We start from the raw sequence: 22,334 nt of genomic DNA on the forward strand, positions 1-22,334 counted from the left end.
AGACAAAAATCAGTAGCTGCTTTAAATGTTGGAATCATTGATTTCCCCATAAGTCACTCTGATTTCTAATAACTCTGCCAACACAAGTAATACACCTGCTTTTGGACATCTATTATTATTGTTTTGATTTGACACAAATAGACCAACTTTAGTCATATAATAGAAAAATATTAGTAAAACATATCCCAGCAGATATATACCCCAAATAAAACCATACGTGACATTGGGCAGCGGTTTTAATTAGTTTCCTCACAGGGTTTTCTTCTGAGCATGATGTGGAGCTCATGTCATCTTAACCAGAGTATTTCCAAGCATGTTTATTCTTCTTTTGGTACCTTATGTTTTTAAGCACTGATTCAGGTGGCACATTTCTTATCTGTGATTTTAGAACCCACAGAGGTGAATTTAGGGCCACAGGGGAGATTGTCAGGCAGACGTGAAAGGACCTGGTGAGTGAGAGTGTGGTTGTAATCTGTGTGAAGTGTGGCTGTGGGAGGGTAAGTCAGGCAAAGGGACACTGTGGGGCCACACCTGTAGCCAGCCCTGATGAAGGGCAGGTGCATGGAGGCAGAGGAATCTCCATCTTGGCTAAGAGTGGCCCCAAGGTCTGAGTGGTTCCTGAAATCTGGTAATGTCACAGAGTGCACACTGAATTTAGAGGGTGAAAACCCTCTACTTTCTGAACTTTTCATGCAGACTGAATTAATAATGCCAAGCTGTAGCTAACATTTATTGAAAATTTCTAATGATATGCCAGGGACTGTGCCGAGTGCTTCACATGGATTAACTTACTGAAATATCTCAGGAGAAACGAATTTAATTTTTATTGCCCCTCCGGCCCCCCTTTTGACTTGTAGGAGATTTGAGTCTCAGAGGACCCTGGTACCACAGGCAAATATACCAGATCAGTAAGTGGTAGACAGAGAGTCTGATCCCAGAGTAGGGGAACTTAGCCACACCGTGGTCTGGAGGATTCTCAGGCAACCTCTTAATGGCTAGCAAGTTAGGAATTGACCAGAATGTTTTGTGGTAGCCACTTAATCTCTTCTTGGAGACCATCTTTCAAACGTTGGAGCCATAACTAGATTAAGAGGTGAAATGGGTATATTTGCAATGAGCAGTTTATAATTTTAGGGTGTATATGGGAATTCTCTGTTCTTTATTCACAATATTTTTGTAAACCTAGAATGCTCTAAAATAATACATCAATAAAAATCAGGTCTATGACTCCTTTTTGCCTGCTTTCTAACTCTATTCTCAAGTGCATATTACCATCTGTTAAAATGTATATCTACCTGTAGACATACACCCAAAACCTCTTCAGCAAGGCCTTCCAGAACATAAAGATTCCCAATTGGAATGGATTTGCCTTTTCTCTGTCTCTCATGGCAAATGCCTTCAGTTATTCTACTTTTCCTAGTCTGCTTGGCATTAAAGCCAATTGCATCTTTTCATTATATTTTAAGCCTCTAGAATATAGAGACCATTCATTTCTTATTCATTTCTATTCCCATACTCCATTATCTGTACAATGCCTGGATACATGATCATGAGAAAGAATTAAAACTCCATTTTCCTGGGCTGCTCCCATGTATGCAGGAGATATACACATTATTAAGCTTTGTTTTTCTCCTGTTTATTTGTCTTTTATTAGAAAGATGTCTCAGCCAAGAACCCAGAGGATAAAGGTAACATTATTTTTCCTCCTCTACAGAGCGACAGGCTATATACTATATAGCCTATGTGTGTAGTAGGTTTACGTAAATACTTTTAAAGAGAAAATCACAAGCCCAAAATGGTCTCACTTGTGCTAAAACCCCATGATGCCAAACCTAGATTTAATGCCTGACCTAATTGCTGTTTAAACCAGAAACACATTCTTAATCAACCAGTCTGGAATTTTCTGGTCAACACCAATGAATTGATCTGTCACATGGACCCTCTCCATCCTCCACCTTCTACCCACAGAAAGAAGAGGCAATTGCATGATAAAAAACCTTTGCCATTCCCATCCCCTCCCCCCAGCCCAAGCTGTACTGGTCTAAAAATAATCCTTTCTTTTTTTGTTAAAAGCTCACTCACCCTCATATTTTGTACAACCCCTCCTTGAGAGTACCCCTCTATTTGCTAAATGGGATTCTGCTGGATTCATGAATCACTGAATAAAGCCAATTAGATCTTTAAATTTACTCAGCCGACCTTTGTTTTGTTTTTAACGGTACACTCTGATATTTGCACCATCAGGAAATAGCCTAAAGATGAATTTCCCAGAATGTATTCCTGTTGTTAAGCAGCACATGACTGTATTAAGTATCCTATAATGGCAGAGGCAAGTATTTGTTTCATATAATTTTTCTTCTGGAATATCTTGAGTTCATTCTAAAAAATATTTCACCTGTCTTTTTTTCAGCCATACTTACAGTCACAGTGATTTGCCAGAAAGGCAAAATTGGAACAAGGATGGCCATTTTATAGATAAGTATATTGTATTTACAACCAGATCTATATTTATTTTGAAATTACTGTAGTACTTGCCAATTAAATAAATTCATACCTGTTTATTGAGCACCATTATGCATCAAACACTGTTGTAGGTATTGGGGATACAGCAATAAATAAGATACAGTCCCTGCCATCTACTTTCATTCTAAGGTGTGCAATGACCCCACATGTTGACTGAAAAATAATACCAACTAGGTGTTTTGTCACCAAGAAGGATTGGTTGGGGGGAGGGGGGGAGGGGAGGGAAGGAGGGTTGCAACCCAGTGCATGCAGACATGGCAAGCCACACGCACACTCTGGCCTAAGTGCAAGATGGAAGGGTATTATGTAAGAGAAAATAGAAGTGAAGGGAAGGGCAAGTTAGAACCATAGAGCTTTATTGTAAACATAGAGTTCTTCCTGTAGGCTTCTCTCCATTAGAGTTCCAGAACTTCCATAAGCCCTAGCTCCTTCCACACACCCTCCCGATTATGTTCCCTTAAAGCTACAGTTATTGGTTTTTTAAAAATATATTTTTTATTTATTTCAGAGAGGAAGGAAGAGGGAGAGAGAGAGAGATAGAAACATCAATGAGGAGAGAGAATCATTGATCCTCTGCCTCCTGCACGTCCCCTACTGAGGATGGAGACCACACAACCTGGAATGTGCCCCAATGGGGAATGGAACCTTGACCTCTTGGATCATAGGTCAAGGCTCAGCCATTAGGCCAGACCAGCCTGGCTCAAGTTAGTGTTTATCACAGATATTCAAGAAACACGATTAGTGCCAAACCTGCACTGAGTAGAATCCCGAACTCCATTTCTGGGCCTTAGTTGCTATGGCAGGCTTCACAGAAGCCCAAGAATGGTTACCCAGGTTTTTAAAAGCGAGGCCTCCAAGAAGCAACGCTGTCGAGGCAAGCTATATATTTTTGTCTTTGGGGGGCGGGGATAAGGATAAATCAGATCTGTAAGTCTGCGGGCAGCAGATGGATCTGAGCTTCCCATTTCTAGTCAAATGCCCTTCAGGTAGTTGTCTGGGTTGAAAGTTGCTCTACTAGTCACAGCAGCAGGGGCTCCCCAATCACTGGAGCTCTTCTGTTTGCAGTAACTTAGGTGAGTCCTGGGTGTCGCGCAGGAATAGACTTGACCTTCTCAGGTCCCTGTTCGTCACCAGCCTGGGCCGGCGCCACTCCCTCCTGCAGAGACCGGCTGGGGGAGAGGGGGAGCCTAGGGCGCTCAGCCGGAGGGGCGCAGGGCGTGGAGGGCGTGGGCCGGGGCGGGGCGATGGGTGCTCAGAGGAGCCGTCAGTGCCGGGCTCGCGGGGAGAGAGGATGCGCTGGCTCCCAGAGGAGCGGGAGCCGAGCCGCGGGCGCAGCGTGAGACAGCACATCCTGCGCGCCGCACCCGCCACCCTCGCCAGCCGCCGGAGCGCCGCCCCAGCCGGAGCCGCCACTGCGCTCGCTCGGGGAGACGGGTGCCGCCGCTACCCCGGAGTGCGACCGGGTACACAGAGGGGGGTGACGCGCTCTCCCGCCTCTCTCACCGCCGCCTCGGAGCCCCTCCTCGACCTTTGCCTCCCGGTGGCGTCTGATCCGGGAGCCGGGCATTGGTGCGGCCCCTGCAGCGCAGCCTGACTCTCCCCTCGCCGCCGCCCCTGGCCCCTGGCGCTCCCGGGAGCGCTCCCTAGGGCGGTCGGAGCCCCCCAGCGGCTGCAGCGCCCCTAGCAGAGCCGAGAGGTGAGTGCTGGAGAGGAGGGGGCCGGTGCGGTGTCTTCACCTTGTCGCCCACCTTGTGGGCTGGGAGGGGCGTCCGAGTGCGCCCCGCCCGAGTCTTCTCCGCGGGAGCGGAAGGCCAGCGGCGGTGACATCGCGCCTCTCTGAGCCACCAGCAGCTGGCTCCTGGGGGAGGGGAGCATCGGAGGGAGGGGAAAGGGTGCTGTTTGGTTACATGGCCAGCTGTCTGCAAAGCTAGATGCTGTTGCTCCCCCCAGGTCGGAGGGAGCGAATGCACTTCCAGCAGGGTATTCATGAACACTTATGCAAGAAGATGCCAGCTCCTTTCGCTGCTGCAAAGAAGTGTGGTTGTTGTTGTTGTTGGGGGGAGAGGGGCGGTTCGTGGCAGCGTGGCTCTCCTTCCCCCACTCCCACTCCGGAACCGCTCTGCTCTTGTAAATCTGTGCGTCATCCTAAGGGCAGGGATCCTGGCCGCACTGATCCCTGGCACCTCTCATGACTGGCACCTCGGCTAATAAGGTCAGGCAGAAACCCAGGATCAAGATAGGAAATTACTTAGGAAATCAGAGGCTCAACCAAAAAGATGCAGAAGATGGAATTCAGTCGTTATCCTGGCCTCTACTACATCTAGGTAAGGGGCAGGGAAAAGTAGCCAGCCATTTTCTTGCCTGGAATGCCTTTCAAGTGGGCATGGTAGACATACTGTAGTGCAAGGTTGTGAAAAATTGTTTCCAAATATTCCAGATTAGCCGAAAGTGGAGTTAACAGGGAAGCGTGGTACCTGCAGAAGACATCATAGGACGAATATCAGCACAGATATGTACATAGTTTCATTGTGGAAATGATAGAGAAAGCTGTTGATCAGCGTAAGTCCATTTGAAATGGAGCGTTCAGTGCAAGTTGCATCCTGAGGGTATCAGTGGGAATGTGATTAATACTTTCTCTGATTATTTAAAAAATGCCAACTTTTCTTTGAAAGTTTTGGTGAGGCAAAAGCCCAAACCCTGCTCTTCTGACCATATTTCTCACTAAAATAAAATCAGACACTCACTCCTCCCACGAAGTTATCAAATGTTCTCTTCTTTGGAACTAACTCTCCAGTATTTCTTAAGGTCTGAGAATCCAGTTGTTCCAAGAACTGTTTCTCTTACAGATCTTCTAGCATCATGGTTGGGATGTTTGTATAGTATGGTTGGGGACCCAAGGCAGGCGTTTCCCAGACTGTCCGGCTCTTGGCCCAGTGTTGGGGCCAGGACATCTCTTTCTTCATTGTCTCTGGCCCCAGGCACAGGTTCACCTGCTTCTTCCCCCCCGCCCCCCCAGCCCGGAACCTGGGATGCAGCACTATGCCTTGGAGGAGAGGGATGGCTCACCCCCAGCCTGTCCCCCTGTCCTCCCAAAAACTTGATCTGAAGCTCTTTTGGTGTTAAAGGTCGACATCATTAGGTGTAATCACCAATAAGGTCTGGGCAGAGGAAAGAAACTCAACTCACAGGACAAGGGGACAGAGATCTTAGTGTGGTGGCTCCTGGTCACTAGTTTCTGACTAACTTCTGAGATAGTAGGAGGAAGTCACCTGCATTTGGGTCAGCCTGGTTTATGTCTGAGAAGGGGTTCTATTAACTTTCTTCCCACCCTTTCTACATTCCCCCAAACACTTTCCTGAGTCTACATTTAATTAATAAGCTCTTCCCTTGACTCCAGTGCTGAGTCAAGTGATTCTTGGGGACCCATCCTGGTGCTGCTCTGTCCATACTCAGAGCTGCCCTGTAAACCAGTCTGTGAAATACATGCCATGTCTTGAAACCCAGCCTCTTAGCACAGACTCTGTGCACAGGCTTTATCCACAGCTAGTTACCTAAAGGGACCATTCATTCTTCCTTGTCACCCTGTTTCTTTCTGTCACTTAATCTTGCATCAATTGAAAAGGTCAGAGGATATTGTCTCACCACTTTTCCCTCCCAACATTTTGCTCCACCAAATAAAACAAAGATGGATAATACATTGAGCACTTTACCAGTGCTCAGTACATTTAGTAATTGCATTACACCAAATTTACTGAATATATTGTATTACCAATAGCACTTGATCAGGCATTACATGTTAAACTACTTTTCCATGTGTTAACATATTTAGTCCGCACCAAAATCTTAGGTATTACATTATTTGCAATCCTATTTGACAGAGGAGGAAACTAAGGCACGAAGATGCCAAATACCTTTCTGAAAATTGTTCAGCAAATAAGTTGTAGGGTTAGGATTTGAACCCAGGCAATCTGACTCTATTCTTTCATGTTATAGAACAGTTATATTGGTTAATTATCACATATTGAATACCAGGCTCTTATGTTTATCTCTTTATTCCTTATATTAATCCTCTAAAGTAGACATTATTATCCACATTTTACGGATGACAAAACTGAGTTAAATGACATACTCAATAAATAACAGAGGGAGGATTCAAATCAGATCTGTCTGACTCTAAAACCAGAACTCATCCATTTTAGCTAGTGTTCTCTGTGAGAAACATGAGTGCAACGCTTGTCTGTTTCCTTCAGGTTTGCTGCTAAAGTTTCCTGTGAACCATTATTATTTCCTTCAGGCCTCAAGTGTCACATGATTTTTTTTTTTTAACCAGCTGATTGATAGCTGTGGGTGATATGGCAAACCCAAAGTAGGACCATAGCTCTTTTGAAATCAAATATTGCCTTGGATCTATCTCCTAATAAAACCTGCCAATTCCCTATAATACTTTGTGGTTTCAAATGCCAGATAGGTAGTTGTCGCAGGATCCCTCTTACTAGAAACCTTTGTGACCTCTATATCCCCTAGGATATGTGAGAAAATATGCTCTTTTGGGAGCTTTGCTGAGATAATGAACTTCTAGGCTTAATTCTTTGAGAATTAACATAAGTTCATTTGACTCTCACTTAACTTCTTTGAATTTATAAAAATCCTTTGCCAGGTTCCATGTAGAAATTCTTCTTCTTGACCTTGAACTTTTCATCGACATCCTCTGCTTATTTCCTTTGCTTCCTCTCTGTAGAAAGCTTGACACCAGAATGTCAGACTGAAGACTGAAGTGCAATAGGCACGGTTGCCAGACTCCAACCCTGAGGAGCCCACAGCTTCGTAAAGCATTTTCCGAGACTTTGTTTAGAGGAGGCTTCTTTTTTTTTTTTTAAACTACTTTATTGTTGAGATTATTACAGATGTCCCTCTTTTTCCCCCCAATTACCCCCCTTCACCTGGTTCCTGCCCCACCCCAGGCCTTTGTCACCCACCCAGTTGTCTGTGTTCATAGGTAATACATATCTATAATAAAAGCATAATATGCTAATTAGACTGAATGTCCTTCCGGATGAAGCAGAGGTGGCCACTGCGGCGGAGGGGGCCGAGGCATCAGCCACAGCAGTGGGGGGCTGAGCCCCTTGCACGAATTTCTTGCATCGGGCCTCTAGTATGCATATAAGATCTTTGTTTAATCTATTCTCGCCCTCCATCTTCCTTCCCTCTGAGAATTGTCAGTCTGTTCCATTTCAATGTCTCTGATTCTATTTTTTAAAAATATATTTTATTGATTTTTTTACAGAGAGGAAGGGAGAGGGATAGAGAGTTAGAAACATCAATGAGAGAGAAATATTGATCAGCTGCCTCCTGCACACCCCCTACTGGGGATGTGCCCGCTACCAAGGTACATGCCCTTGACCAGAATCGAACCTGGGACCCTTTAGTCCACAGGCCGATGCTCTATCCACTGAGCCAAACCGGTTAGGGCAACCTCTGATTCTATTTTATTCACCAGTTTATTCTGTTCATTAGAGTTCTTATTTGTTTATTTTGATTTTTAGATTCAATTGTTGATGTTTAGATTCAATTGTTGTTTTTAGATTCAAATCAATGTATTTGTTGCCATTTTGTTGTTCCTATTTTTGAACTTTTTCTTTTTCCTCTTCTTAAAGAATAACCTTAAACATTTCATATAATACTGGTTTAATGATGATGTACTCTTTTAGCTTTTTTCTTGTCTGTGAAGCTCTTTATCTGACCTTCAATTCTGAATGATAGCTTTACTGGGTAGAGTAATCTTGGTTGTAGGTCCTTGCTATTCATCACTTTGAATATTTCTTACCACTCTCTTCTGACCTGCATGGTTTCTGTTGAGAAATCACTGACAGTCATATGGGCATTCCCTTGTAGGTAACTGCTTTTCTCTTGCTGCTTTTAAGATTCTCTCTTTGTCTTTAGCCCTTGGCATTTTAATTATGATGTGTCTTGGTGTGGTCCTCTTTGGGTTCCTCTTGTTTGGAACTCTCTGTACTTCCTAGACTTGTAAGTCTATTTCTTTCACCAGGTAGGGAAGTTTTCTGTCATTATTTCTTCAAATAGGTTTTCAATACCTTGCTCCCTCTTTCTGGCACCCCCATAATGCAAGTGTTCATACTTTTGAAGTTGTCCCAAGGGTCCTTACACTATCTTCATATTTTTGGATTCTTTTTTCTTTTTGCTCTTCTGGTTGGGTGTTTTTTGCTTCCTCATATTTTAAATCATTGATTTGATTCTCAGAATCTTCTACTCTACTGTTGAATCCCTGTATATTATTCTTTATTTCAGTCAGTGTATGCTTAATTTCTGACTGATCCTTTTCTATTTTTTTTGAAGGTTTCTAGAAGATTTTTGAGTACCCTTATAACCATGGTTTTGAACTCTATATTTAGTAGTTCGCCTTCTTCCATTTCTTTCATTTGTGACATGTTTCTTTGTCTATGCATTTTGGCTGTGTCACTGTTTGTTTCTATGAAATTGGTAGAGCTGCTATGTCTCCTTGAGTTGGTAGAGTAGCCTTGTGTAGTATGTGTTCTATAGGGCCCAGTGGCTCAGCCTCCCTAGTCACCTGAGCTGGGAGCTCTAGGCACACCACTTTGTGGGCTGTGAGCACAGTCTTATTGTAGTTGAGACTTGATTGCTGTTGGAGTCATGGGAGGAATTGACCTCCAGACCAACTGCAATTAGAGTGGGAGAGCTGCTATGAGGGGACACCCCTACGGAGCAGGATTTGCTTCAGTGGGGCTTTGGTGCTCACTGAGTCTGTCCCTTGAGTGTGGCGCTTATGGATGTGTCTAGTTGTAATCTGGTTTGGTCTCACACTGACCACTGGGTACATTAGCTCTTGGGTATCCAGGGAGGTACAAAGTCAGCCACTGCCTGGGACCAACCAGCAGGAGCTTCAGAGAGATCTTCAGATTCCTCCTCTTTGTATCAGGTTTGGAAGTGCCCAGATGAGGCCTAGCTATGAAGCAAGGCAGGCTGGTGCTGGTGCCGAGTCTTGGGCCTTTTATTGATAGGTCTGGGGCTCCCTGACTCAGCTGCAGCTTGTTTGAGAGATTTTAGTCTGAATAAGGACAGGGCATTCATTTGCAAAAGCTGCTGCACACAGCTTGGATGGGGTTATAAATTGGATGAGGCAGGGTCTTAGGAAATCACAAGGGTGGAGCAAACAGAAATGGCTACCAGGCAGCCCTGCGACCAGGGAGGTCCCAGCATAGGAACAATGATTCCTGTGAGCAACTCTGTCTGGGAGAAAGCTGCCTCTGAGTTCCTGCTCTGATGCCAGATAATCCAGTTCTTTCTTGTATGTGTCTGTGTCCCCCAAAGCCTCACCCTGGTGCTAGAGTTCAGAAGAAGCAGGACCTGGTAAGTTCATTTTGTGGTGCTGGCCTTTTAAGAGGAACAGCTGGGTTTCCAGCAGCCTCTATGTCAATGAGCCCCAATCTGCACTGGTTTTTGTAGACCGTGGTTCTTATTGCCCATAGGGACTTCTTTTCCCAGCTCTAGGACCCTGGGGTGGGGGTCTGGTGTGGAGCTGGGGCCCCTTGCTCCTCTGGGCAGCCTCTACAGAGATGATCTTCTTCCCAATTAAAAAAGTGGCACACATGGGTGCCAGACCAGCCTGTTCCATACCTCCACACTTCCTACTAGTATCGGTGTGCTTTCTTCTTTACTTCTCTGGTTGTACTTCCTTTAATCCAGCTTTCCAGTGGTTCTGGATGATGGTGGTTCTGTATTTTAGTTGTAATTTCGATGTGGTTGTGGGAGGCAGTGAGTACAGGCGTTTACTTACGCTGCCATCTCCCCCGCCTGAGTGTAGAGGAGGCTTCTTAAACAGGAGTTATAGGTGCTGTGAAGGGTAGGCCCATGCTAGTTTTCGGGTGGATTTTGAACCCAATAAAATGGATGCAAAATTGTATGTCTTGGTGCATAAATGAAGTTTTCTAGGAAAATATAGGGCATTTGTGACTAAAAAGAAATTAAGAACTAGTGATTTAAGTGCACTGTTTAGGAAAAAGGGGAGGAACAGAGGCCACTCAGCTGAAATGTGTTGAAAACAAGGCAAATCTGTTCAGCCAGAGCTAGCCAACGCCTGCTAGAGGTGCCCAGGTGTAGATGCAACACACACTAATGCATGCTGCAACCAAGTGAGGGCTCCTGGAGTGGCAGGCAGCCCTAGCACTGCTTGCCATTCATTGTGCACTTACCATGTTCATATTCATGGTTCATCAAATCATCCCAACATCCCTATAAGGCTGACGTTTTTTATCTTTATTTGTTAAACAATAAATCTGATGCTTGGGAACATTAAGCCACATGGTCAAGGCTATATGAAGCCAGTTAGTGAAAGAGCTGTGTTTCGAATTTTAAAAGTTTGTTTATTTTCTTTCCATTACATCTCATTGTTTTTCAATGTGGGATGCTAAAAAAATACTTAGTGTAACTTTTTATTGTGGCAGGACGGAGAGTCCTTTAAGAACTTGTTCACATGCTAATAGGGAGAGTCTAAATGTGTGATCAAAGGGGAACAAGAAAATGAGACATCTCTAATTCAGGGTGGCAGAGAGCAAGCCCCATGTCCCTTGAGGTGTGCTGAAGCCCCACGTGTTTGATTCTCAAGTATCACCAGGAATCTTGCTGAGCACCACATGCATAGCGGTCACAACTTAGATAGACAAGAGAGTGGATTCTGCAAGGGTGGCTGCAAGTCAGGACTTTATTCATTGCAAAGATGACTTGACTTCAGAGCTGAACTTGAAGCTGCTCAGTCTTCTGGGCTTACCTGACACAGTGGCTGCCTTGTGATCTGAAACACAGACTTGGTAGTGAATCCTGGGAAGACCTCTGCTTAACAGATGACTTAGAAGCCTTTTCCTTTTTGGCTAGTTTCAGTCCTGAGTTCCTCACAAGCAGCTGCTCTTGCTTCCAAAATATAACTTAATCCCTAACATTTTTATGCTTCATCCATATGCTTGCTATAATCTTATAGAATGACCCACTATTTCATTTGGAGGCACTTGATCAACAGATTGGCCTGGAAACATATACCAGTGTGTTTCGCTATGCTTCAATAGTGTTTCTCTCCCATACATTCTAAAGAATTTCATCTATTTATTTATTTTTCTACCCCCTTTCCTCCTCCCGTTTGGCAACCAACAAGTTTTTCTCTATATCTATGGGTTTGTTTGTCCCTGTTTTTTTGTTGTTGTTTGTTTTTTAGATTCCACTTATATGGGAAATCATATGGTATTTGTCTTTTGCTGTCTGACTTATTTCACTTAGTATAATGCCCTTTAGGTCCATCTATGTTGTTGCAAATTTTTATTGCTGAGAAATTTCCCATTATATATACATACCATGTTTTTTTATCCATTCAACTATTAATGGGCATTTAGGTTCCTTCCACTTCTTGGCTATTACTAGTAATGCTGCAATGAACATAGGAGACATATCCAAAAAGATATTGCTAAGAATGAGGTCTTAAAGTTTATTGGCTCTATTTTCTTCTAAGAGTTTGTGGTTTCAGGTCTTACATTTAAGTCTTTCATCCATTTTGAGTTTATTTTTGTATATGGTGTAAGAAAATGGTCTAATTTCATTCCCCACCCCCCACCCCCATGTATCTGTACAGTTTTCTCAATACCATTGGTGGAAGAGGTTATCTTTACCCCAGTGTATTTCCTTGCTTCCTTTGCCATAGATTAGTTGAATATGTAGGCATGGGTTTATTTCTGGGCTCTCTATTCTATTTCAATGATCTATGTATCTGTTTTTTTTTAAATAGATTTTTATTGATTTCAGAGAGAAAAGGAGATGGAGAGAGAGATAGAAAACTCAGTGATGAGAGAGAATCATTGATCAGCTGCCTTCTGCATGCCCCACACTGGGGACTGAGCCCACAACTCGAGCATTGTCATGACTGGGAATTGAACCATCACCACCATGAGCACCCTGTTTGTAGGTGGATGCTCAACCACTGAACCACACTGGCCTGCGGGGCCACAACTGAATGTGGGCTTGGCAATGCCTAGAAGTCTGGAAGCCTTGCTTTCCTGAATCAAGATCACATTGAGCATTTCTGCTGAGGGTCGGGGAGTCTTGAGGAGGACAACCTTTCATTCCAGAAGTGACAGGCAGGATGATTTGAGTCTTGTGTTTTCCTTTATGAACGCTTGGGGCAAATTCTCTTGATCTGGCTTTGACCTGACATTCTTCTATGAGCAGTACAGCACTTTGGTTCCTTTCTGGTGGGAAGAGGGGAACTTTTGATTCATTTGTCAGATTCCTATTTTATACTAATGTCTGGAGTGAAGCCAAGAGCAATATGTATATTTTAAATAGCGCTAATGGACAAAAAATAATACCATATTTTCTATTCTTTGCCTACAGTCGGTTTCCCTTTTAGAACACAGATTTTTTCTACTCTAATCTGAAATAGTACCCATTGCTTTGTTTGACAAGTTGAAGATGTTAGTAATTGAAATGGAGTGAAGTCCTCTCCTTTTGAAAGTAGTTAGATCCTGTACTGCACATGTGGAAGCCTTTAAACCTTGATCAAGTTGTTGAGTGTTACAGTGAGCCCATGTATAGGGGATGACATGGGATTCTGTCCCAGAATCAGCCTGTGGCGGTTCAGTAGTTGGGTTTGGGTGGTTGAAAAGGTAAGCAGGCCCTGTGGGGACTGTGTGTTTTGACAGTGTCCCTTTTAAAATGATGGCTAGTCTCCCGTTCTACCATCTGCCCCGTTAGGTTCAAAATAGCAAGGGGTTGTGGGAATTGGTGTGTATTTTGTGGAAGAAAGAATAACAAAAAACGTCTCTGCCTGTTTCCTTGAAAAGCGTGACTTTGTTCACTTTCAGAAGGTATAGGTTACCACTGATTTGGAAAGAGGATCTTTGCCCTTTGAATGGCTTTCAGGCTCAGAGGAAAGTGAGAATCTATTTGCATAAGTTAAAATGCCAAACGAAATCATGCAATGCAAATATGGACCACCCAGGGACATTGTAAAGGCCAGGTTTGGGGTTTTGATTTCAGATTTTCTTGCTTCCTTGTTTAAGCTTTTTAATATTTTCAAATGCTGCTGAAAAGTAATTGGTGTAGTAGCAAACATGAAATCCCATATCTTTTGCCATAGATTTAAGACGTGGTGGTGGTGTTGGTGGGGGGGGTGGGGGTGGGGGTCTCACGGCTGTACTCATTTGCCTTGCGAGCCCCTTGTTTTTTAAAGTGAAGAAATATACTTTCCTAAAATTTGAAGGCCCACAGGTTGTAGATTTTAAAGTGGATAGAAAAGCCAGGTTACAAAACAGTTTTAGGGAGTGAGACGAGACTCTCTTGGAATGTTCCCTTCCTTTAGTGTATTCTGTCCAGACAGAGCCATTTCTCTCAGTCAGTTGGGCAGAACTTTGCTTTTGGGGATGAGCCAGGGTGTTGGAAATGGCACCTGTAACATTGTCAACACCCCCACTGCCTTCCGAACCACCATGGGAAGGTAGATCAGCACATGGAAAGAGTCTCTAAGCTCCCCGGGGCGGGGGTGGGGGGGGATTCAGAATTAAAGTTGTTTTAACCAGGACACATGTTCTGGCAATTGTTTGGTTAACAATGACACTTAGTACTTTGTTGGTCTTTATACCCTAAAGAAAAAGCTATTTATGATACTTGTTAAGGAAAGGGTAAGGCAGGCTTTATTTATTCAGGGACTATCCTGATAGATGCCGAACCACTGCCATGGACTGTTGCAGTAGGGGACAGAGAACGGGCTCAACTCCGAATGCAACAAGGAATGGTGGGAATTTATAGCCAAGGAGCAGGGTGGTGGTCAGTGGATGGAAAAGTACTAAGAGGAAGCATCCTGCAGGGTTAATGGGGGAGGGATCATGCTAAACCAAACTAAAAGTATTTTTGCTAAAGGCAGGCCAGGGGTGATCAGATACCATACCACGTGGTGTGGGGAATGAGGAACCGATCAGATATTGATTAGATATTAGTGATCAGATATCGAAGGTGGAAGATTCTGGCTAAACTGACTTATCAGGACTCCTGCTAAAACTGGGCTCCCAGTGTCACCACTTACTAGCTATGTGACCTTGACCAGTTACTTTGTCTCCCTGTACCTCATTTTCTTCATCTGTAACACAGGAGTGATGACAATAGTGCCACTTCCTAATATTGTGGTGAGGTTTGAAAGAATAAATCCATTTCTTAGAGGATTTAAATTTTTTCCCTTGGATCATTTTGGTGTGTTAGGACAAACACACCAAATGTGTCACCTTTTGGGTATTTAGGCCAAAAATAAACATGGGTCGGTAATTCCTAGGATGCTGGAAGCATTGCCTTCCTGAATCAAGATCAAGAAAGCACTATGGGGCTCTAGGAAGTGCATTATAAGGGCCCGATGGTCCGTCAGCATTTCCCCTGGCTTGTGAGGGAGGCAACCTTAGTCTAGAGACCTCGGGAGTATTAAATTGGCCTCTTTTCTGATCTTGGAATTCACGTCTGCTGAGGACACATTTCCTAGCCTACCTGCACCTAAACCCAGCACTCCAAGGTCATGTTCAATTACAATCTAATGTGGTACAAATCCACTGTGGTGTAATCATGGAGGCATTCTGCTTGTTTGAGCCCAGAAAGTTAAAAGGTCCACGTGTTTGGGACCAGCACCATAGGTAAGAGTTTGATAAGCTAGAGTGTTGGTGTGAAGGAGGGGAGGCTGTGTGGCTCCTCTTGGCAGATGTACACCCTCTCTTTTCTCTTTGGCTCTTCTCTTCCCCCACCCTTCCTCAAATACAAAGTGGGTGAACTTCGTATTTGGTGAGGCAGAGAGCTTGTGGGCTGTCAGCGAGTGAAAGCATGAGGACTTTGACAAATAGGTTTGAGGACACTTACTTATTGAAGCCAAAACTTCTGGAGAAAGGAGATTCTTATCAATGTAATGGAGATCCTTTGATTGTTTCAAGCTATTCAAAATATGAACGGGGCTGCCTGTAAGGTAGTGAGTTCCCAGTGCCCTGGAGAATTCAAGATGCCACCACTAAGTGTGAAGGGATTAGTCAGACCATTATTTGGTGATCTCTGTATTATATTTTCTCCAAATTTGAGCATCTATGATTTTGTATACTAGAGGGAGTCTTGCATCACTCTTACCTCTGGCCAGGTTCTGCCATTCACTTGGAGGCAGCATAAATAAGGGGACAGGTGCCAAACTGGAATAATAAATATGACAATCCATGTCTACTTCTTTTCCCGTGTAACTGTTCACCTTGTAGCATTCGTTCATTCACTCTTTCATTCACAAACATTCCCTAAGCTGCTGCCCGACACTCGGAACACCGCTGTTGCAGTGTCAGGCCAGGTTGCAGGAAATTTAACAGCCCATGACAACCATTAAAAACAAACAAAAAGCATGCTTGGCTCTAACTTCAGACCAAACAGGCCACATCATCATGCAGTTGAGCGCTCTTTCTTGTGTTCATTTATTTGTTCATTCAGTCATCTCTTAATGTGCCCTGATGATCAAAGTCTGATCCACCCTGCCCACAGCAGGGGCAGACATGTCCTTTCACAGGCATATTCCAGAAACCCTCAGCTCCCATATTCTTACAGTGTGTAGAACAGGAAACTACCAGATGATTTGGGAGGCAGAGTTCCCACCCTGAATGCTTGTTTTCTGCAAAGAATGTATTACGGATTCTAAGATTTCTATTTCGAGCATTTAATTTTTCACTTTTTCTTTATATACAGCAAAGGTGTGATATGTAAGGGAAGTGTTAAGACCAGTTGTTTGCATTGCTTAACACATTTGAATAGATTGGATTGGTTTAATATGGAAATGGTTGGTTTTCATCCAGACTCTTACATGTTTTAAAAATAAATCACTTTCTTGGGAAATGAAGCAGGACCGAAGGGCAGAATCAATGGACCCGGGTCAGCGGTGGCCCGAGACCGGAACAGCAAACACACACCTTTCCAGCTTGTTTCCAGTGGCACCACCTCGAGCCCATTTGACCATATGCTACGGTCCAATCGAACTGTTTGCCATTCCCCAAACGCAGCCTACCTCCTGCCCCTGTCATTTCACTCATGGCCACTCTCCATCCACAGGAAATGCTTCTCCGGGTAACATCCTACACATATTTCAGTGTCTGGTTCTTGTGGCTCCTCCTTCACGAAGCCCACTGCATGTTCTAGTCCCTACACTCTGCGCTTCATGCTTTATGCCTCTATCATGTATTCATCCTGTTCTCCCTCGCAATGGAGCTGGTGTTTTCAGACCCTACCTTATTACAAGCTTTTTTAGGCAGGTGATACCTTGATCATTTGTGTAAGTCCCACAGCACCCAGAGCAGCACTTTGTATTTTTAGCGGCTTCCCTCTTTACTAATGTAGGGGGGACCTTGCTCAGATAGTCCAGGCAGCCTCACATCTCCCTCCATCAGGTATGTCATCCCACTCTCCCTCCCGGCTGTCCCCTGCTCCCTTCCTATAAAGGGTCACTGTGCAGCAGAGACTGGAGTGATGGGGAGAAGCATGCTGTGATCTACCAGAGCAATTTGGAGTTAGGTGACTGTGCATATATGTGTGGGTGCATGGTCACATGCTGAGAACATGAGCTGGTGAACATGAGCCATATTGAAGCTGTGGCGACAGAGATGTGATCTGGGACAGCCAGCTGTCAGCGATTCAGATGGGCAGAATTAAGTTCTGAATCTTAGTTTTGAGGGTCTAGGACAGGGGTGGGCAACCTTTTTGTGAGTGCGTGCCAAAACCAGCAAAATCTCTGACTCGAAATTCTTCTGCCTGACAACCCTAATTTTTTGAGAACATGTTACACCTACTTGATATCTCTTAAGGTGTACGTATGTGAAGAACCTTGAAGAAATAATAAAATTAATTTGAGCGACAAAAACACAGTATATGATGATGAAAAATACATTTATTTTTTAATGTATACATGTACACTGATAGTCCGACAGAAAACTTTATGACTCCGTTTGATGTTATCAGTGGGACTTTTGCTGCTGTATCACTGATGACAGATTTTACATCAGGTTTATATTTCATGACCTTCAGAGATATGCACGAGCTACTACTTTCATCCGTCAGGCTACTCCTATTACGAGACTTAACAAAATTCATCACTGAGAACTAAGATTCACAAGCGTATGTGGATGAAACCAAAACACTGGTTGGATCTAGGAAGGCAGGGAGAATTAAGGCAGAGGCATAGAAATTGCTCTTCCCCTCTCTCGTCAATCCATGTCTATGGTCTTTAAGATAACTTGTTATGTAAAATTATTTATTTATCTAAGATGCACCTACACTGAATTTATCTGAAAAATAAAAAAGTCAATATTAAGAAAAAAAATTGTAAATGGAAGATTATAAGAGAGGGTTTCGCGTGCCAGCAAAAGTTACTGGCATGCCATGTTTGGCATGCGTGCCAGGGGTTGCCCACCCCTGGTCTAGGTATTGATTGTTCTTATGTAGCCAAAATTCTCTAGCAACTAGTGCTGAATTCACACAACCCAGTGCGAGTGTATGTTATATATTAGGCTACAAACATAAAATGCCAGCTTACTGACTTGCCAGAAGAAACCTACGTTCCCTGGGATCACAGTGCCCTTGCTTATAAATCAGTGTTCTGAGTTCTCCTGGGAAGTCAGGATTGTAGGGCCTTGGTCTCAGCAGTCTGAGCTGGGCTTGGTTGAGACAGTACTACCCTGAAAGCATTAAGGATAATCCTGAAGGCCCAGTCTAGCAGTAACATTGCGAATGAAAAATCATGCAAATGGCCCAATTATGTAATACATTCAAAGGGCCAGGAAGGAGGCAAAATCTTGGTGTGGCAATATTGTGGCAATTGAGGACACCTGATCACAGCAAAAAGGTGAGGGGGAGGGTGCAGGAGCAAACCCTGGAGAAGATCAAAGCCAATAGAGCTTTGACCCTTTTTATAGAAAAGGCTGGTAGCGGACGAAGAAGCTCACGCAGGCACATTTTTAAGTCAAATTTGTTTTTCCAGCAAATATTTATTGAGTATCTACCCGGTGCCAGTCTTCTAAATATTGGCAATATATCGGAGAACAATATGGACAACATCTCTGCCTTTCTTGGAGCTTAAATTCTAGGAGGAGAGACAAACAATGAAAAAAATACTTAAAATGTTATAGAATGTGCTAGGTGGTGGTACACATAATGAAGAAAAACAAGTCAACGGGAAAGATTTGAGAATGCAGGTGCGGGACCGGGGGCAGGGCGCAAGTCTGCTCTTAAATAGGTGGTCAAGTGAGGCCTCAATGAGATGAATTTTGAACTAAGGTTGGAAGAAGCAAGTCATTCAGGTATTTAGAGCAACATGTCTATCAAAGCAAACATTCTGTCAAGAAGAGGGAATAGTAGATGCAAAGTCCCTGAGGTGGGAGTGTCTGATGTGTGTAAGGAACAGTGAGGAAGTGGGTCTAGAGAGAGATCAGAGAAGTCATGGGGCTGGATTGTGTAGGGCCACCGAGGCCATTGTGGGACTTTGGCATTTACTCTGAGACAGGACCCATGGGAGAGCTTTATGCAGACAAGTGACATGATTTGACTTGTGTTTTTAAAGAATTACTGTTGCAACTGAGACTAAATTGCAAGGGGGGCCAAGGGAAGAGATGAGACTGTTTAGAAGGATTTTGCATTAATATGGATAAGAAATCATGGTGCCTGGGACAGGGTGATGACAGGGGTGGTGGTTAAAAGTAGACAGATTCTGGCTATGCTTGGAAAGGAGAGCCTGAATAATTTGCTAATGGGTCGTATGTGGGATTTGATAGAAAGAGAAATTAGGGAAGACTCCAAGACTTTTAGCCTGAGTCAATTGGAAGGCTGGAGTTGATTTTAACTGAAGTGTGAAGGCTGGAGGTTGGATCTACATGGAGCCAGGGCATGTGGAACAGTTGTCACAGCTGGTGTTTCAATGGTAGCCTGGCGCCATTGTGGTGACTGCTGACAGATGCACCAGAAAGATGATCTCAAGTGTCCCTTTCCCGGGACACACTAGAGGAAATCTGAAGAATGCACACTTCCTTTCCTGTCATTTCAGACCCCCTTCTCCTTTCATTGTAATTGTTAAAATAGTTGCTCACCACAAATTATGGGGTAGTTTTCTATTATATTTGGTCAACCCTAGAAGTGATGTTTTGGTACCATTGTGGTAATTTTGACTAGGGAGTTGTCCTCTGTTTTAAGGTAAGTTCTATTTTAATTCTCAGAAATGATCAGGGTATATTTGAATTAATTCCAAAATTCTTGTAGAGTACCTACAACCATCATCTCCCACCACCTCTAATGTCACTCAAGTCAGGGCAATGACTTTTATGTCTCCACTCTGCCACTTCCCAAAACTATGATTGGGTGTGAAAGGTCTAATCGCAGTGATGTTCATCAATCAAGGAATGGCTAGGCATGGGGCAGCCTAACAGGGAGAAAAGGAGATAGATGTGTGCATGTAAGTTACTACTTGCTTTGGATATTTTGTCTCCTTAGCCTGGTCTTGAAAATTGAGATACAATTCTTCTTTCACTTTAATTCTTTCTGCCAAAATCGGTTTTCTTCAAAAGCTAATATAGACAAGCCTACATGCTATTTTTGCTCAAAGAGACAGATGGTTGAAACTGACTCCAGCTAAGAAAAATTGTTGTTAAGTCTTGAATTAAAATATACGCACGAGTATCAGAAGGATTTAAGCCTTTTAGGACTGCTTGAGAATCTGTTCCGAATACTGCCTCATTCCACTGAGTTATCCATTCATGTACAGAATGCAGTGTGTTGGGCTGGGCGACGGACTTTGCAGCCAGGCTTTTCAGATGGGTATTTGCTTTCTAAAAGGAACATAAAGGTTGTGCTGATGGGACAAATAGGAAATGCCCAAATCCTGGGGTCATTCAGCGTTTGTGCTAACATGGTCTGCAGGAAATACGCCATGGCCCTGCAATCCTGGCAGTATTGATTTTCTACACTTTTATGGACATGCCGGGTAGCTGAAAAAGTGGGTGAATCTTTGTAACCCTATGTGTTTGTGCCTTGAAGTATTCAGGGATTTATTTTATTTTCACTTTCTTTCTCTGGTAGATTTAAACAAGTAGAGCTTAGCTTGCTTTGTCATCCTATGGTAGAGCTTCCCACCAGTGCCCTGCAAATGATTACAGGTTACATGTGTACCTGGTTATTAATCTCTTTGGTCCTCAGGGTAGTTAGAGCCTGGATCAGACTCCTGAGCAAATGTCATCATGATCTATGGGTATCCGTCATGCAGAATGTTGGCTGAGAAAGGACAAAGGCAGAGAAAAATTTATAATTTAAAATTTACCAATTTCAGAATTGATATAGGCCAATAAATTTCAAACTCTTTAAACTGCAATGAGCAATAATAAATAATTTTATACATAACAGTGAATGTGTGTGTGTCCTAAACAAGTTCCATGAAACAGTAGTTGCCCTTTCCATGTGCAGTACACTCTAAAAATTCGAGTTGGTCATAAAAACTGGTGCCTATGATTACTAACTTGATTTAGTGACTCGCCAGTGGGCTGCAATCCATTTTTAAAATATATTTTTATTGATTTCAGAGAGGAAGGGAGAGGAAGAGAGAAGTAGAAACATTAATGATAAGAGAATCATTGATTGGCTGCCTCCTGCATCCCCCACACTGGGGATTTAGCCCGCAACCTGGGCATATGCCCTGACCAGGAATCGAACTATGCGCTTCTGGTTCATAGGTTGATGCTCAACCACTGAGTCATGCCAGCTGGGCATGCAACCATTTTTAAAAGGCTGGTGTGGTATCTGTTACAAACTAGGAATAAATAATCCATCCTTGTACTTGCTCAGATCCTTTCTTGTTTCCCTACATAGACGTTCAGATACCTTTAAAGTGCAGCGTAGCAGACCTTTGGCTATAGGGTGACCAACTCATCTAGGTTTGCCTGGGCCTTTCCTTGTGTCAGCACTGACAGTCCTGTATCCAGCGAACCCCTCACTTCCAAGCAAACCAGGATGTTTAGTCACTCACCCTTTGGGATCTGATCTCTGGCTACGTTTCCATCCTCATGTTCTTCCATCATCATTTCTACTTAGCATTCCAACCACATCTAATGACCTGTCCCATAGACTGACAATTCTCTGTTCTATCTCCCTGCCTTTGTCCATGCTTCCCTCTGCCTGGATGTACCCTCACCTTCTGCTTTCTGCAGGTCTGGTCCTCCTCTGTGATGGTTTGTTAAGTCACTCACTCTATGAGCCTTCTCACTGCCTTCTTGTGAGCACAGACTACATGGATTTATGGAATCTTTAGTAGGTCTGTGTTTTTCTCAGTTGTCTTATTCTTTATCACATGCAGAACAAACTTGAGAAGGAAAACTGCTGATTTATAGTGGGCGACTACAGCAAAGAAAGAATACAAAGGAAATGAAATAAACCATTACTCAAGTGTCCAGGGTGTCCCTTTCCCTGGACACACTAGAGCGGAACAAAAGAAGATCAGAAACATAAGACGACAGGCAAATGCAGGAGTTAAGAGCATGTGTTCTGGAGCCTTGGGTTTGAATCTTGGCTTTCACACGTCAAAGTTGTTTGCTTTGGATGTGAGGGTAGAGTATTACCTTAGCAGGTCCCTTCTCTACATGTGTTTCTCCACTCATCATAACTTCAAGGGGGATCAGAGGTCCTTAAAAATTAGGTAGGCTTAATTACAACCCCATAAGTATTTTGTAGTTCATTTTAAAGGGTTTTGAATTAAGTGGTTTTATGAT

The 22,334-nt window shown here is 43.5% G+C and overlaps 1 protein-coding gene across 4 annotated transcripts in view; it reads left to right on the top strand.

Annotated features, from left to right (window-relative positions):
- The first annotated feature begins 3,806 nt into the window (after nucleotides 1–3,806).
- The window catches only part of DYNC1I1 (dynein cytoplasmic 1 intermediate chain 1), a 283,514-nt gene continuing 264,986 nt past the window's right edge, over nucleotides 3,807–22,334 (top strand). For all 4 annotated transcript variants that reach the window (XM_059712374.1, XM_059712376.1, XM_059712375.1 and 1 more), the window contains exon 1: nucleotides 3,807–4,219. The gene's annotated coding sequence lies outside the window, so the exon portion shown is untranslated. The remainder of the gene's footprint in view (nucleotides 4,220–22,334) is intronic.

Source organism: Myotis daubentonii, chromosome 10 (genome assembly GCF_963259705.1).
Source record: "Myotis daubentonii chromosome 10, mMyoDau2.1, whole genome shotgun sequence".
NCBI classification, from domain to species: domain Eukaryota; kingdom Metazoa; phylum Chordata; class Mammalia; order Chiroptera; family Vespertilionidae; genus Myotis; species Myotis daubentonii.